Raw genomic sequence first — 18,521 nt, forward strand, 5'->3', positions numbered from 1 at the left:
TCTAGAGGCCACATTTATGACTATATCTTAATGAAATTTGGTCAGAATGTTAACCTTGATGATCTTTAGGTCAAGTTCGAATCTTGGTCATGTGGGGTCAAAAACTAGGTCACCAGGTCCGATCAAAGGAATAGCTAGTTAACACTCTAGAGCCAACATTTATGACTATATCTTAATGAAACTTGGTCAGAATATTAACCTTGATGATCTTTAGGGCAAGATTGAATCTGGGTCATATGGGGTCATAAACTACGTCACCAGGTCAGATCAAAGGAAAAGCTAGTTAACACACTAGTGGCCACATTTATGACTATATATTAATGAAACTTGGTCAGAATGTTAATCTTGACGATCTTTAGGTTAAGTTTCAATCTGGGTCGGGTGGGGTCAAAAACTAGGTCACCAGGTCAAATCAAAGGTAAAGCTTGTTAACACTCTAGAGACCTAATTTTAAATTTGAAACTCATGGGAATTGATCAAAATGTTTGTCTTGATAATCTTTAGGTCAAGTTCGAGTCTGGGTCATGTGGAGTCAAAAACTAGGTCACCAGGTCAAATCAAAGGTAAAGCTTGTTAACAATCTAGAGGTCAAATTTATGACTATCTTCATGAAACTTGGTCAAAATGTTAATCTTGATGATTTTAGGCCAAATTGGAATATGCTTCATGTGGGGTCAAAAACTAGGTCACCAGGTCAAATCAAAGGAAAAGCTAGTGAACACTCTAGAGACCACATTTATGACCATATCTTTATGAAACTTGGTCAGAATGTTAATCTTAATGATCTTAAGATTATTTTGTTTATTTATTTATTTTGTTGGGTTTATTGTCGCACCGACACAATTTTAGGTCATATGGCGACTTTCCAGCTTTAATGGTGGAGGAAGACCCCAGGTGCCCCTCCGTGCATATTTCATCACGAGCGGGCACCTGGGTAGAACCACCGACCTTCCGTAAGCCAGCTGGATGGCTTCCTCACGTGAATAATTCTACGCCCCAAATGAGGTTTCGAACCCACATCGATGAGGGGCAAATGGTTTGAAGTCAACGACTCTAACCACTCGGCCACGGAGGCCCCGATCTTAAGGTTAAGTCCAAATCTGAGTCAGGAGGAGTCAAAAACTAGGTCACCAGGTCAAATCAAAAGTAAAGCTTGTTAACAATCTGGAAGCCACATTTATGACTGTATCTTCATGAAACTTGGTCAGAATGTTAATCTTGATGATCTTTAGGTCAAGTTTGAATCTGGGTCATGTGGGGTCAAAAACTAGGTCACTAGGTCAAATTAAAGGAAAAACTAGTTAACACTCTAGAGGCCATATTTATGACCATATCTTAATGAAACTTGGTCAGGATGTTAATCTTGATGATCAGGTGAGCGATACAGTGCCTTCATGGCCCTCTTGTTAGCTTATTAAGGAAGTCACTGAATTTATAACATTCTTAAAACTGGTTTACTGTAAGCATTTAAAAATGCACCTCTCTGCCTACTAAAAAAAAATTTTTTTTATCAAGATGTGGGTCAGTTGATTACAATATAAATTATTATTCCTAACTAAGGTAGAATTAGCTGAGTTTTTACCTCCTTTAAGTAAAAGTTCATTTCTAGCTTTAGTTGTTGAACGAAAATTCATTCATTGTCATTTTTTTAACAACCTTGACCCATGCAACAAAAATGCAAACAAACCGTAGTCCCCGTGAAAGGTACCTTCATTCTAAGTTCACATCTTAGTCCATATTGAAGTTATGTTTAACCTGGACCCATTCTACCAAAAATGCATCTTATCCTTGATCAGTTTGTAAGCTACCTATATACCAAGTTTGGTCACAGTACCACATTCTTGACTAAAGCTACCTTTTAGCTCGCCTGAATTTTCTTCTGGGTGAGATTTCAGTATAGGTGGGTGATCTTTTGTCCATGTCCTACGTTTTTCCTTAACCTTTACCCTGCTAATTTCTAACCTGGACTGGTCTATCATTCAATTTGGGCAGTACCATTTATTATTCAAAGTGGTGTTCACTGAAAATTTACTGACTGAATAGCAAACAGTGTAGACCAAGATGATGGTCGCAAAGGCAGAATCACCTGCCGCCAGATATAGGTTAAACATTTCCTTCCCCTACGTAATGGCCAGAATTACATTAAACCAGGTCTGTAGCATATTGGCTCTCAAGATTGTTATAGCCCACCCACTTAGCTCAATAGGGAGAGCGCAGATCTACGGATCGCGGGTTCGTGAGTTCGATCCCCGGGTGAGGCATATGTTCTCCGTGACGATTTGATAAAAGACTATGTGTCTGTAATTATTCGTCCTCCACCTCTGATTCATGTGAGGAAGTTGGCAGTTACTTGAGGAGGTTTATACTTGTACAGAATCCAGGAACGTTATTTAGGTTAACAGCCCACCGTTACATAACTGAAAAGTTGTTGAAAAAAGGCGTGAATCCCAAACAAAACAAGATTGTTATAATGGTTCCGCTTGGCCTTTTTGAAACTTAAATAGCTAAAGTAGAAAAAATAAACTTTCAACCACTTGATAGATATTCACCAAACTTGGTCTGTGAGCATCTTTGTATTGTCCTCTATCCAGTGTGTTTAAATTGTTCCCTATAAAGCGCCACCAGAGCTCAAAATTGAAAAACAAATTAACAACTTCTTGTCATAATCACTTGATAGATCTGCACCAAATGATTAAAATTGTTTCGCTTGGCCCCATTTAGGGACCGCTGGAGCTAAAGATTGAAAAAAAAAACTTTGAACAACTTTTGAACCACTTGATGTATTTTTACCAAATTTGATCCGTGGATGGACCTATCAGATTTATACTGGCCCCTTTTAAGAGCCACCAGAACTTAAAACAACAACTTACTAACAGCTTGGTGAATCTTCACTAATTTTGGTCAGTCAGCTTAGTCCCATTACATAGCTAAAAATAGTAAAAATCTTTTACAACTTCTCTCCACAAAAGTGGAAGTGATTTTGATTTGCCCCTTTTAGGGACCACCAGAGCTAAAATAGAGAGAAATGAAACCTTTTAACGCCTTCTTCACACGAATAGTCGCTAAACTTGGTCTGTAGAATTCTTATACGGACCTCTGTAAAACTTGGTCCCTGTAAGGGGCCACCAGAGCTAAAAAACTTAAAACGACTTCTCTTTGTGAATCAACTAAACTTGGTATGTAGCATCCTTCTGCGGATTCATCTTAAGTTTGTTCAAATGGTTCTACTTGGCCTTTTTAGGGGTCTCCGGAGCTCTAAATAGAAAAAAAATCTGTGCAACGTCTCGTAAGCTGTATACTTCAGTTCGTATGCAACATCCTTGTATGGACCTCTCTCAAGTTTTTTTTTCAGTTTTGTGAACGCTTTAAAGCATAATTTGACATTTGGCATATTAAATGTTGAGGTGACAAGGATATCACGATTTAGCGCATGTCACGATTTAGCGACGATTTTTTGCCTTCATGTTAACTTCTGCCTGCCTGAGACAATTTAACGTGTATTGAAACAAAAAGATCTTAGAACGACAGAAGCCATCTAAAATTGACTCCGTGAACTCGATAGCTTATAAAACTAAAATTACTTTATACCAAGGCCTGAGCGAGAGAACGAGCGTGCGTGCGTACGTGTTACATAACTGAGTATTTCCTCCAGATTCACAATGTTAGATTAAGACTAAAAAGATAGAAGGTAAGGGTAGATTTCCCGGAAGCACACAGCACCCAAAAAACAGCAATAGAGCCATGAATCACAAAGTAGGCCCGCATACAAATGCTCAATGAATTCTAGGAATTGGAACATCTCTAACAACACTGAGACATAGTACTGGGTTACCTTTTACAGCTACCACACGGCACTAAATATCCGCTGTTATGACTATAACAGATAAAAGTTAAAGACATCCTTTTGTAAAGTTTAATGTAAAAGTTCAAATACTAGTATTAAAACCGATACTTAGAAAAAAATCATGTACTTACAGACTGCCTGATCCAATAAAAGTGCTGGGGTCTATACGACCTTTTAAGGTACAGCTCCTGGGTAGCATATATGTGACTGCAATAGTATATATGCGAGGCAGCGGAGTATCCTCATGTCTCAAAGGAAGGGGAGAAACTACGGAAGCCTAATAGGGCCGTTTTGAGTTAGAACTTGGATGAAAACAATTAGAAGTTAGAAGTTATGACTTAGAACTTAAACCTTAGACCTTAGAACTTAGAGCTTAGATGTTAGAAATATAAAAAGCGCGAATTTACAGGAAAACACAGTGAGGGCCGGAAGAGAAAGAACAAGGTAAATATTTAAATTCTATTTTTTGATATTTTTAATTTTGTTTTCTTTAGTTTAACGACCGTTTTCAACAAGTTTTCAGTCATATACAAGCGGATAGTACTACACTTAAAATATGTGTATGCTTATACAGTTAAACTCGGCTAACCCAGGGTTGTCTTCAACATAACAACTCCAGCACTCAGAAAATTTCCAGTTTTCGCAGGTTTACTGTGGTTTAGTTCAGCTGTGCACAGTTGCAGTTTCATAGTTTTTCGACAGTTTTTACCCGATGTTTGGCACCCTTTTTGGACATTAAGTATGGCAGACCATGCAGGTCAACAGCTCTTGAAAAGGCACTGTAGTATGGAAGCCCTGGAGGGACAATTGATTTCCGTACTTCAAACTTCTGACTTCTAACTTTTGCACTTCTCACTTCCAACTTCTTGACTTCCTACTTCTAACTTCCGCACTTCTGACTTCTAACTTCCACACTTCTGACTTCCAACTTCCTGACTTCCGACTTCTGATTTCCAGCTTCCACACTTCTCACTTCCAACTTCTTGACTTCCTACTTCCTACTTCCTACTTCTAACTTCCACATTTCTGGCTTCTAACTTCCGCACTTCTGACTTCCAACTTCCTGGCTTTCGACTTCTGATTTCCAACTTCCACACTTCTTACTTCTGACTTTTTGACTTCTTACTTCCCTCTTCTAACTTCTGCACTTCTGACTTCTGACTTCTAACTTCCTGACTTCTGATTTTCAAATTCCGCACTTCCTACTTCCAACTTTCTCTCTTTGGAAGTCGGAAGTAAGAAGTGTGGAAGTTGAAAGTCGGAAGTAAGAAGTCAGGAAGTTGGAAGTCAGAAGTGCGGAAGTTAGAAGTCAAAAGTGTGGAAGTTGGAAGTAGGAAGTCAAGAAGTTGGAAGTGAGAAGTGCAAAAGTTAGAAGTCAGAAGTGGGAAGTACGGAAACCAATTGTCCCTCCAGGGCTTCCATACTGTAGGTAAATTTACTCGTGTTTGGCACAAAGAGGAATATCATAAATATAAAACAGGGATGTTCAATCACCAAGAACTTACTGTATTGATATTTCATTACTACGGGATATAAACACTTAGTAATACCCTTTAGGGCAAACGTTTTAAAGATATCTGGTACCGTAGTGCATTTTGCATCTCGGCACGTTTATCAGGCGTGCTTCTTCAATTTCTTATCATAAAATAGTAGTAGTTGCAGTAGTAGTAAACACTAATTACAAAATATCATCTTTATGTTTTTTTTCAGTATTAACAAAAATTATTTTTTTATACATTTACAGTATTTACTAAAATGTCATTTGTTATGTCGTTTATTTTTTCAGACAAAAGCCATGACGTCTTACTACACAATATTTTTTGGAATGCTGTTCGTCTATATAACAACAGTAAATAGTGTTGTGACTTCGGGTATCACCGATGCCAGTAATAATTCACCATCTGTAATAGCTTCATACTTTTTAGAAACAGTAAAGGAATTAGGTATTGTGCCAAGGCTACTTCGTTGTGACAGAGGAACTGAAAATGCAAAATTGGCATTGCTGCAACCATTTTTTGTTTCAGATACGAAGGTACAGACAGTGTTTCTGGTTTGAAAAGCTTCATGTATGGGAAGAATGTATCTTACCAGCGAATAGAATCTTGGTGGGGAATATTGCGTAGACAAGGTGTTCACTTGTGGATTTCGTAATTTAAGGGCATGGTGGATGCGAATGTTCTTGATATAACAAACAGGGTGCACATGAATGTTTGAAATACAGCTTCATGGATTTAATCCAAGCAGTACTCGATATGATTGCACAACAATGGAATGTCACTGAAATTCGAGCTCAAAAGCATTCTGATAAGCCGTGTGGAATGCCAGATGTTAAGATTTTTGTACCTGAAATATATGGTGGACACGGCTTTGGTCATAACGTTGACCAGGAATATATCGAGATATGCATGGAGTTGTATGGAGATCAAAAGCAGCTATATTCAGACGAAACAAAATAACTGTTTCAGCTGTTGTTCTGGATCATGTAAGACCTATGGATGCAGAAGAAGCTTCAGCTTTGTACACATAAGCGCTACACTTGATAGATAAATGTTCACAAACATGTAACTGACAGTTTGTATTGCGTATGAATTTAGCTGATATCATAGATGAACGGTCAAGTAAGCCAATCGTTGATTTTTTTATTGTTAGTTAAACTGACGGCAAGTTTCATATTTTGTGGACCGTTTTAAAGTGTTTACAAACTTGTGTCTTGACTGAAATCAAATTATTCTGAAACTGTTAAGAGCTTTAAGCGTTACGTATAAGGCGTACATCAGCAGCACTCTTAAAACAGGAAACTAATAAGACAAATTAAGCTATACTGTTCTTATGTCTTGAGTAATTTATTCGCATCTGGCGTACTATTTTGGTTCATATTATCATATTATTTACCCTCGATCAATTTGCTCATGTAACGCTGAAATAATTATGTACATGTATTTGTTTCCTGACATTTAATAAATGTTTTGCATACTGGTACTTACATATGTTAATAGATGATACAATTGTGTTTAATATCAGTATTAAAACAAGAGCCATATTAGACATGGTCAATCCCTCGTCGGGAAATGTGAATTACGGATAAACGTACTCCTAGTATACTCAGTGTATGAAGTTTGAAGTTAGTACTTTTTGAGTTATACTCCGGACAAAATGTTAAAGTAAATATAATAAAGATCGATAATGTGGAGTTATTGTTCTGGCAAACTTCACTTCCCCCAATGTACTCTGTCAGTGTATGAAGTTTGAATGAAGTCCATCCCGTACTTTTGAAGTAATGCTCCGGACAAAATGGGAATATTTAAAAAATCAACAAGTTAGAGTTATTGTTCTTGCACACAGCACTTCCTCCTAATGTACTCTGTCAGTGTATAAAGTTTAAAAGAAATCCGTCAAATACTTTTGGAGTTATGCTCCGGACAAAAGCGTTTCGGACGCACAGACGGAGGCCATTTCTAATCACTCTTCGACTTTTACGGGGAATAAATAAACTTTTAGTTTTGTCCTGTTCATAATCTAGAGTATCTTTGCAAGTAGTCCCAGAGCCCTGACCGATATAACTGCACTTTTGAACACGAGAAATATTTTCATATGTATAAAATGTACATTGTATATAGTTTCAGGAAATGGATATTGTAATGACTGGACCGACTGCTCAAAATCCAAGATGACCTTCAAACTTTTGAGAAATTGCTTAGATCTTAGAACTTACAACTTAGAACTTAGAACTTGGAACTTACAAGTTAGAACTTACAACTTACAAGTTAGAACTAACAACTTGGAACTAAGAAGTTACAACTTGAAACATTATTTTAGAGTTTGGAAAATTTATAAAGATGTACAATTTGTAACACAATCATAAATCTTATTAATTCTTACGTCTCCCGTCCTCTTTCCACTAATAATACCGTTACTTAAGTATCACAAATAATAATCCATAAAATACATGAAATTGCAAGATTTAATATTTTAAACTTTAGTGTTAACTAGTTCTCAAACTGCTCTGTAACTACAAATGCGGAAGAAGCCCTTGCAACTCGTTTACAACTATGTTAAACCTTATAAACGAAATGGACAACATTGAAAATTGTCTACAATACATTACCTTGGAATATCTGGAAAATTGTTCTGCAGGAAAAAGTCAATGCCCTAAGCTTAGTTTTCCTATCTTGAGTCTTAAAATAGGGTATCAGTCAGTAGTCATAATCAATTGTGCAAGCGCATGTACACTTCTGAACATAATGGTTTGTGTTGGTCTAACATGCTGCCTTGATTTCCATTAAAGATGTGCCAAAATTATCAAACTTGGACACGCAGTATAATTCTATTACTACGTGAGTACATGTATTTACATTGACATTAACACATTGAAAAAATTTCTTTTTAAAACTGTTAACCAAATACAATGCCGTATGAATATTTGAGACTAACGCTTCAGAAATAGAGAAATCGGACTAATAAAGTAATATTTCCTTTCTTGGTAGTAATCACCCTTATATTGTTGTTGTTGTTGTTGATGTTGGTAGAGATTTTGGCAGTGAAAGGGAAATAACTTTTGCATGCAATTTGTTTTACTTAAAAAGACTGACTCAGTCATCATTAACCTAGATTATCAGTAACAAAAAATACCAGTGGAGATATAACAACAAAGGAATCAAAATATATTAATAACAACTTTTAACTTTATTAAACACAGAAATCGAATCATTTCTAAACAAATTTTAATGTCAAAAATAAAGTTATCAGAAATAAGGCCAACTATTTTTGTACACATTTTGTATGAGACAAACTTTAGAACTATCAAATGACTGTGAAAGTGTACACACGTATGAGTATACTTTCTCTTGCCAGAGAAAACCTCATTAAATCTAACAAAAAAAAACTGAGCTCAGGTGAGCTTAAACAACAACATAGACACATTTTACAGCTTGAGAAATTGTAAACAGTGCTAACAATTCTGGACAACAAAGAAGCAAATGTTAATGTAGCTGAAATGAGCTAATAAAACCAGATAAACGTATAAAACTTTAATAAGACTCTATAAACTTTAAAACGTAAGAAAGAAAAATGCTTACAATGTTTAAACAACAAAGGAATATTGTCAAAATTGCACTGAGAAATTAAGACAAGAGGACGAAATGGTCCTAGGCCACTCACCTGAGAACACCTGGAAAAATCTTGCTAAAATGTGACTGGAGGAGAATTTGTGCTAAGAAAAGCCTGGAGAGGACTAATTCCATACAAAATGTTTTTCTTTTAAATTGACTGGATGACCTAGTATGTGACTTATAATCGATATTGGCCTAGATTTCATCAAGACAAACATTCTGACAAAATTTCATGAAGATCCCTATTGCATACACATATTTACATATATACAAGGTTTCACTTTGGTTTGACCAGGTTACCTACTTTTTGACCCGTGCTGACTCGTATTCAAACTTGACATAGATTTCATCAAGCCAAACATTCATTCAAGCCAAAAGATTGAATTTCATGAAGATTTAGTGTAAAATACAGCCTCATTGCATACCACAAGGGTTTTTTTTTATTTCACCGACTGTCCTTGTTCCTGACCCCAGATGATTCATATTTAAACTTGACCTAGACTTCATAAAGACAAACATTCTGACCACATTTTATGAAGATCCAAAGTTTGGTGTAAATCTACCAAGTGATTTTGAAGAAGATTTTTGAAGTTTACTATAGAGACATATAAGGAAACTAAGTTCAGTCCCCAGCGGTCATGTTTTCATCGAAATAGAACGGCTTGGGCAATTTTTGTAGAGTCATCCAAAGATGCTACAAAATATTTTTCAAATCAAACTGACAGTTTCCGAGAAGAAAATATTTAAAGATTTTCCTTTCAGTTGCCATGGCAATCACAGTTCTGCATGGATTTCAATTCTTTGGGCAATTTTTAAAGGGGGCCACCCAAGGATCATTCCTGTGAAGTTTGGAGTAAATTTGCCCAGTTGTTTGGAAGAAGAAGATTTTGATGGACGACAGTCATGGTGTGGTCACAAAAGCTCACCTTGAGCTTTTGGCTCAGGTGAGCTAAAATCACACACAATTTCAATCAACTATGAGACATTGTTAAATCTAACATGAGTCTAAGCTCATGTGAGCCTATACAACTGAGATATATCTAGATTTAAACTCTGCAATAAATTCAATAGCTGCCTGCCGCTCTTCACTGTTGTAATTCATGCCACGACTGACCACGTTTACCACTCTTGGAATAGCCTGATCTTCCAACATTTTTCTGAGACTGTATAGTGTTTCCTTCTTTTCCATTAGTTCAATGATTTCCTTCAGAGAATCTCCCTCTAGAGGCCATACTTGCTCTTCTGAAAATACCTCAGATATGATGCATGACAAGCTTCAAACATCAGTGCTGTTACAAGCAGGTGAGTGGTTCAAAATTATTTCAGGTACTTGGTAGGTAGGTGTTCCGGGCTGAAGTTCGTTTTGATTTTCGAATGTTGTCAGTGTATTGTTTAATGTATCTAATTTTGAAAGAGCTATATCGCACAGTTTCACAACATCAGCATTCACTGAAAAAATAATGTTTTCTGGCTTGATGTCAAGATGAATTATAGCCAGTTTCTGGTTATGCCGATGTACCACAGCTTGCGCAGTTTGCAATGAAATTGAATACTTTTTGCCCATATCTAGTTTCTGACTTTCCTCACTAAATATTACATTATCAAGATTCAAACTTTTAACATACTCTGCTTCATACGAGCTTTGGCCATGCAGACCCTTAGAGCGCATTGGGTGTCTTATTGCTATGCAGCATTTTACGCAAGTTTACAATCCTCATTTACTTCATTTGAAGCGAACATGTCACCAATGCTTATTTTGTTTTTGTGATGTCATATTACTGTTCTAATAGTGCGAGTCAATATTTACTTAATCCTACATGTTCTTATCTATCATGATTATAACACTATTTCCTTTTATACTTATTCATTATTTTTTTGTTAATTTTTACTTTGACAATCAGTGTCTATAATCACACAATGCCTTTCATATATACACTCTTTCCTAAATGATGGGGCCCTTTCCACAATTCTTCTATTGTCCACAAATTAGACAATAAACTATGCAAAACTCTAAATATTGATGCAAAACTAGTATAAGTTCATCAAGAAAGATAAGGTCTTCGCCTCCCTAGTGACTGTCTTGGGCTGGGATAGACTGGTATCTGACTGATTCTTGGGCACACATGTATTATCTGCTTCTGTGGCAGACTACTATCTGTCTGAGTCTTTTGCATACTAGTATCTGTCTGTGTCTGGGGCAGACTGGTACATGTCTGTGTCTGGGGCAGACTGGTTTATGTCTGTGTCTGGGGCAGTCTACTATCTATCTGTGTCATGGGCATACTGGTATATGTTTGTGTCTGGGACAGATTGGTATATGTCTGTATCTGAGGCAGACTGGTGTATGTCTGTGTCTGTAGCGGACTACTATCTGTCTGTGTCTGGGGCAGACTGGTATATGTCTGTGTCTGGAACAGACTACTATCTGCCTGTGTCTGGAGCATACTGGTATATATCTGTCTCTGGGGCAGACTGGTATATGTCTGTGTCTTGGGCAGTCTAATACCTTCTGTCTCTGGGGCAGACTGGTATATGTCTGTGTCTTGGGCAGTCTAATACCTTCTGTGTCTGGGGAGTACTGGTATATGTCTGTGTCTGGGGCAGACTACTATCTGTCTGTGTCTGGGGCATACTGGTATATGTCTGTTTCTGGGGCAGACTTCTATATGTCTGTGTCTGTTGCATACTATTATATGTCTGTCTCTGAGGCAGACTGGTGTATGTATGTGTCTGGGGCAGACCACTATCTGTCTGTGTCTGGGGCATACTGGTATATGTCTGCGTCAGGGGCAGACTGGTATATTCTGTATCTGGGGAAGACTACTTTTGTCTGTGTCTGGGACATACTGGCATACTAGTATATGTCTGTGTCTGTGGCAGATTGATATATGCATGTGTCTGGGGCAGACTACTATCTGTCTGTGTCTGGGGCAGACTAGTGTATATCTGTGTCTGGGGCAGACTAGTATGCAAATCTCGGCCAACATTTATAACCTGTCCATCTCCGTACCACTAAATCACTGGATTTTCCGGGATAATCCTTGTAACCACACCAAGAACCAAATATGTACCGGTATCTTTACCTCAAGCTGCTTCAAAGCCATGTATATCATGGGGTGTATACATGACTACTTCATCTAACTTAGGTTTTGCATTTTGTGTGTTATCACCAGCATTTGTTGCTAGTACATTGTGTATCTTTATTCCACCAACTGACATATTTGCCATCCGAAATCCATCCAGGAAGGGATTGTATTCTTCGAAGGCTGTATTCCTTGAAGTCGTTTCATAACATCCTTTCACGGAATAGCAACTCAAATATGATATGGAGTTGTCATACAATGACTGTTTTTCTTTTGTTTACTTGATGGATATTTCCCCTGGTCTCATTCCATTAACAAGTAAACTTGACTTCTTAAAATTTGAAAATGATTTTTTATCTGCACTTTGATTTCCATCAGCTCCATCTATTTTAATTTCATATCTAGTTTCAATACCTTGTGTTATTGTGCTGTTCATCGCTGATTCATCTTCAGAGGCCTCAACTTTTTTTATCGGTGGCAGCAATTATTTCCAATGACCTTGTTCTAAGGTGAACATAAAACGGAGAAGAATAAATTCCATTTGATCTCAAGTGCTCATGGAGACTTCACTTATTTCAATCAATGTTATGAAATGCTTCAATCTTGTCACCCATAAATGTACTTAAATAAGCATACATCTCTGACAACAAACCAAAACAGCTTTTGCCATGAGGGAAAAACATTTTTGCCATTTCGAAAATTGTTTCACTGTAAAACGTCCTTCTCATTAAAAAACTTCTCGAGTGTCACCGCTATATCTAGATGTAACTTGTCGAAACTTCCCTTTCTGGTAGTTCACACAGCCAATGTGCAACTTGTACTTTGTAACCTTCGTTTGCGATTGTTTAGCAGTAATTTCTGGTTCCCTTTCGTCCTCCTACAATGCAAAAAAACATGTTTCATTTAGTACATGTGATGTCATAGACAATGATAACAAGAGATGTCAGAACAACACAGAGGTGTCAGAACCCCAACCCCAAGGATGTGCTGTCAGACGAAATTTTCCAAGGTCACTGTGACTTTGATCTTTAACATACTAGGGTCATCTGCCAAAGCAGGAATTGCTTTTGTTTTTGAGACTTATGTGACCTTAACCTTTGATTTAGTGGCCTAAACAATAATAGCGTTTACGTACTGACCATGACCAATCTTTTCGCTACGTTTGATGGTTTTTCTATCTGATGTGACTGTTACCTTTACCTTTTACATAGTGAGTTTAGATACCATAGGGGTCACATAGAGAACATGACAAGCCATAAACGTTGAAGGTCCTAAAGTCAGTGGTTTGTAAGATATTGAGCAGAAACAGTCCCAAGGTCACTACCCTCAAAGAACACCACACAGAAGACAGGACTTTTCATTAGTTGATTATTGGACAGAACTGCTGGATAATTCAACTGTTTCGATCTTTCTCTATAAACAAACTTTATCTCAGCAAATTCGTATTCATGGAAATACTAAAATTGTCTTACCTCCATTTATCCGGCTTTCTGGATCCAATATGGCGTTTTCCCGGGTGTATGGGGACATCTAATACCTAAGTTCTCAGATCTCAGATCTAAGTTTTAAGATCTAAATTCTAATTTCTAAGTTTAAGTTAAAACGGCCCCAATAGGCTTCCGTAAGAAACCCTTCTAAAACATTTCAATCAACATTTAGAAAAAATAGATTGCGCGCCGGCGGGCTTTTTTTCGGCTACGGGCAGCATTCTGACCGCAGCTTGATTTTTGTCCCGCCGATGCGCACTCTCCTTTTTGGTTTTTAAGAAGCTGTCCGTTGGCCACAGGTAGCTAGTAGCTACTCCTGTTGATCCTTTACACCACATAGCGGTCTACAGACTTGTAAGGGTATGTTCGAATGCCCGGCACACTGCTAAAACACCCCTCTAAGTGATACCCACAGCCAAGATACAATTAATCAATCGAGGCAATATTTTTTTTCTGAGTTTTATTTTTCTGCTAGGGACAGTATTCTGACCGTAGGACGTTCCAAGACATTAATAACCGTACATGGAAAGATATTGACCTAATGCTTAGGGACTGGCTGTGCCGTCTTCTGATTGGATTGTTCTTTACCGTTTACCAGTGACCTAGAAACTCCGTGGAGTCATTGTTGCTGAACCCAGAGAGGCGCATACGCTCGTTCTGGTAGAAGACGGTGTCTGTTTCGCCAGACTGTCAGACATGGTTCAAGGGACGGACGTGACCGAGTGTGCCGTTTTAGGCGACGTGGGATTCGCGTTCTACTCGCTGGCAGATGCCTGTATTGCCATCAATCAACTTCGCCGAGAGGGCATAACGTTCAAGGTCTTTATCAAAGTGGAAGTGTAAAATTAAGAGATGTTGAGTAACCAACGGCCCTTTTCAGGGCCAACCAAATCACCGGAAAGGATACCTCAGTCAGTTGTCAATACTGTTTAAATGCTATTGAAAAGAAAAAAGGATATATACTCACACTCCAGCGAATACAGTCTCCGCCGATAGGTCACTTGGCGGTCTCTCCACCAGATTTCTCAACCGGATGATTTCGCGCCTCATACCGGACATCTGCACCTCTACCTGATTTCTCAACCGGGTGATTTCGCGCCACATGCTGGGTATTTGCTCTTTCCAATCGTCGATTACCTCGTTGTGTCTGGGCTCGCCTAGTGGTCTCGCGGTCGAGTTCATCCCTGACTTTCTTTCGTATCTGGTACTAATACCAAGCCATGCAGGCGTTGCTAACGACCAGGACACATACAATGAAAACGAACAAATAATGAACAGAGGTCGGTGCATTGAGCTTGGGTTATCCAGCAGCACATCCGGCATTTTAGCTAACCGTGTCCTGAGCTCGTCCGTATTATTGCGGATTGAGGCCAAACTCAGTCGGTCCTGGCGTTCTAGCTGCCAACTGCGCTGGAACTTGGTTTCCAGTTGTTTCATTTTATCCTGTGCCACGTTCATCTCCTTCTCGTAGACTTGGTCTGCGGTGACGGACAGGCTGGCTACGTCTTCAGCGAGCAAGAATGACATATTTATGAGGTGCCTGCTCGTCACATTAGCCGCCAATCCGCCGCTGCACTTTCAGTTCATTGAGGTCGAGTGGATGTTATCGCCCACAATGACTTTGTAGCTGCAGGGGGGAGACAATCAAAATCCCCTTGATCAAAATCCCCTTCACTGAAAAATGACAGGGTGTTACAAAATCCCCTTCATACATTTGCAGGGGGTATCATAATCCCCTCTGTGATTTTTACTTATTTCATCAAGTTCAAATACAACTATATACAACTTAAAAGTCTATTGCATAAAGCACGTAAATACAACGCCTTAAGCAAACATAATATAATTTTGAGCACTAATATCTATATATCTATAATGTTAATCACAGAGGGGATTATGATACCCCCTGCAAATGTATGAAGGGGATTTTGTAACACACAGTCTTTTTTCAGTGGAGGGGATTTTGATCAAGGGGATTTTGATATACACTCGCTGCAGGGTACCTTGACTAGGCAGGACGTGCAGGCTGACAGGTATCTGCTGGGGTCCTGGCCACATTTCAACGTAATTTCCTTGCCCCCTGTCCGCTTCACAGCAAACGTGTCTTCCGTGATGGCCTCTATTCGTGGCACCGGCTGATCGAACTTTCTTAAGCGGAAGTCGCAATGGTCTTGAATTCGGTCCGCACTGTTTGTCACTATACCGGAGAAGCAAGTGTTCGTCTCCACAGAGATATGCATGCCAGCACGGGTGAAAGGGCAAGCGCGGATAGCCAGTCCTGTGCACTCGTTCATCTCAGCGAGGGAAAACGTCCGATAACTGTCTTGAACTCTGTTCATTGCCAAGTGACTCAACCTGTCACGCGGCCAGTTGTAATTTAGAAACTAGTACCCAGGTATAAATATCTGGAGAAAATACTGACAAATCTGACGAGTGAGTCTTACCACTAAAACAACAGCTGTAGTGATTTACGGCGATCAGAGATATTTTTATTAACATTCCTTGTGTTCACATAAATTCTATTCAATATTCTTATAAATTTAAAGTTCTTCATTTTTATTCTGTTAATACAGATTTCTATTTTCTACTTCTGCCGATTTTTGCCCCTGTGACAAGGGGGCAAAAAAATACAAAATGACTTTTTGGCATTTTTTTTCTGAGAAATCGTTGTAATTGTAATATATTGTAATATATTGAAGTGTATATGGCTCATGGACACATACTGTATACTAGGAACGTTACTGCCACCTGTGCGAGTGCCTGGAGACCTTTGTCGAAACGCCTATTATTATTGTCTACATTATTTTACCGGTATAAATTACTGCTCATGTCTATATTTAAGAAATAATTTATAGCCAAAGTGTGTTTTAACACTATTTATGCACGATGGGCGGTTATACGTCGGGCGTAATAATTTCACGAGGGTGCAGCCCGACAGAAATTATTTGTACGACGTATTACCACCCGAGTGTATAAATAGTGTTAAAATACGGTTTTGCTATAAATTATTTCGATTCTAATATGCCGTTAATCTAAAACAGTAGATAAAATATAGGAGCGCTCTTTCTTGGTCGCATCAAAAACTGTAGCGTCACCGCACGTTAACGTTACGTCATTCTAGCGTAAGAGTGTTTTAACAGTGACAAGCATATTAGAATTCAGAATGCAAGGGCGAAATGTCTTACACTGCCCTTGGTGTGTCAGTTTTTATGGCACTCAGGTGCACAGACATATAGTAAATTCCTGCAAGCACTGCCCCGTTCCCAGGGAGCAGGGGAAGGAGGAGGCAGCGAAATGGATCAGCAAGTGCAAGCAAGCAGCGACCAAGTTCCGGCAAACATGATCTTCAACCCAGGCCAGATGGAGGACCGCATGTACACCAAGGACGATGTGTGTCAGTTGCTGGAGTGCTGGGGTCACTTGGCAGTGCCCGAGCAAAGGGAATGCAGTGTCTTCGTTGAGCCACTATCGCTGGACCACGTAGAGTACCGTTTCCAGGACAGTGCTACACGTGTTAGGGACTCAATGGCTGCTAAGAGGCTGTCTTTGGTCTCGGCGCCTACCGTGCCCGACTCTAGTCTGGCTTTGTGAAGAGACATGAGAGGTGTAGCATAAGTGGGAGCCCGCCCATTAGTGCGAGGCGACAGTGAAATAACACTACTTGTACCGTTTTTTTACTTATTCAGTGAGGCGGGGACCGGAGCTTAGGCTCACAGGTTCTGGCGCTAAGTGGGTGTCAAACATATCACAACCAGTCTAGGACAACCGTGGACACTCTGCAAACTTTTGCCGTGTTAAAAGTGACTTGAAAATATGTTCCATTAACGTAAATGGTCTCAAAAAGCGATTAGAATATCCAGACTTTGTTGACTTTATTAAACTACATGATATTTTGTGTCCTATCGAAACCCTCACTAATAACTTTGATTTGGTTGATATTGATGATTATGTTTGCTTGGCAAAAATAGAGAACAAAGTTACAAACGTAAATCTGGTGGTATAGGTGTATTATGTCCGTAAGAATATCTCTGGATATGTATTTTACCAAACAAGAATGAATACGTACTTTGGTTGTCCGTCGATAAACAGTTGTTATGTACCAGTGAAAATGCTGCTTTAGGCGTCATCTACTTGCCCCCAGAAAACTCACGTTTCTTAAATTATTTTGATTTAAACATTTTTGAAAACGAAATAATTACATTTTTTGACCAAAAGGAACTTGTGTTCCTAACTGGCGATTTTAATACCAGCGTATCACAGTTAAATGATTTTATAGCCCCATGTGGTTCTGGGACGATCTGTGTATGAAAAGAATTGGAACCACTGTCTTACCCTTGCATGATCGTAAGAGGCGACTAATAGGGTCTTAACACTTGGTTTTGCAGTAACTCTGTGATTCCAGCAGGTATGCAAATTTTGATTCCATACCTCATGTTTTTATTTCGATGTAAATGAGATGTGGAACCAAAATTTGTAGTCCTGTTTGGCGCCATATAACCTATACTGTTTTGGTGCGCCGTAAAACCCAAATAAATAAATGATTTTATACCTTCAGATCCGTACTTAAATGAAGTTTTCCATATCAATCATGATTTGCAAACGCATTTTGATGAATATACAGCTTTGGAAAAGTTAGGAATTCTTTTGTCAAATGAACGACAGAATAGGATCGGCAAATCTATGAATCGCGCTAGCGATTCATGTTTAATTTGCCGATCCTATTCTGTCGTTCATTTCGCATGAACACCGAAAAAATAGTTTCATTTCTTATATTTACATTACATTTCCTTTCCATTTGTAAACAAGATAATATTATAAATTGCACACATTTTGTGGCATTTAACATTAAAATCAGCTTCCCGGCCATTCTGTGCACCAGACGGAACAACTGTGATGTCGTCTAAGGAACGTTCTCCTTGACTATACGCGGACGTCGTCAAAACAGCGGCCGGTTATCACTAAGAAGCGATAACGTTCTCCTTGACTATACGCGGACGTCGTC

General features: G+C 38.7%; 1 long non-coding RNA gene across 1 annotated transcript; it reads left to right on the forward strand.

The window, feature by feature from the left end:
• Nucleotides 1–3,725: 3,725 nt before the first annotated feature.
• Nucleotides 3,726–6,817, forward strand: LOC128546324 (uncharacterized). Its single transcript, XR_008365943.1, has 2 exons — nucleotides 3,726–4,288; nucleotides 5,631–6,817. It is a non-coding gene; the product is annotated as an uncharacterized LOC128546324 (long non-coding RNA).
• Nucleotides 6,818–18,521: the final 11,704 nt, after the last annotated feature.

The sequence above is a fragment of the Mercenaria mercenaria genome, chromosome 10 (genome assembly GCF_021730395.1).
Source record: "Mercenaria mercenaria strain notata chromosome 10, MADL_Memer_1, whole genome shotgun sequence".
Lineage (NCBI taxonomy): Eukaryota > Metazoa > Mollusca > Bivalvia > Venerida > Veneridae > Mercenaria > Mercenaria mercenaria.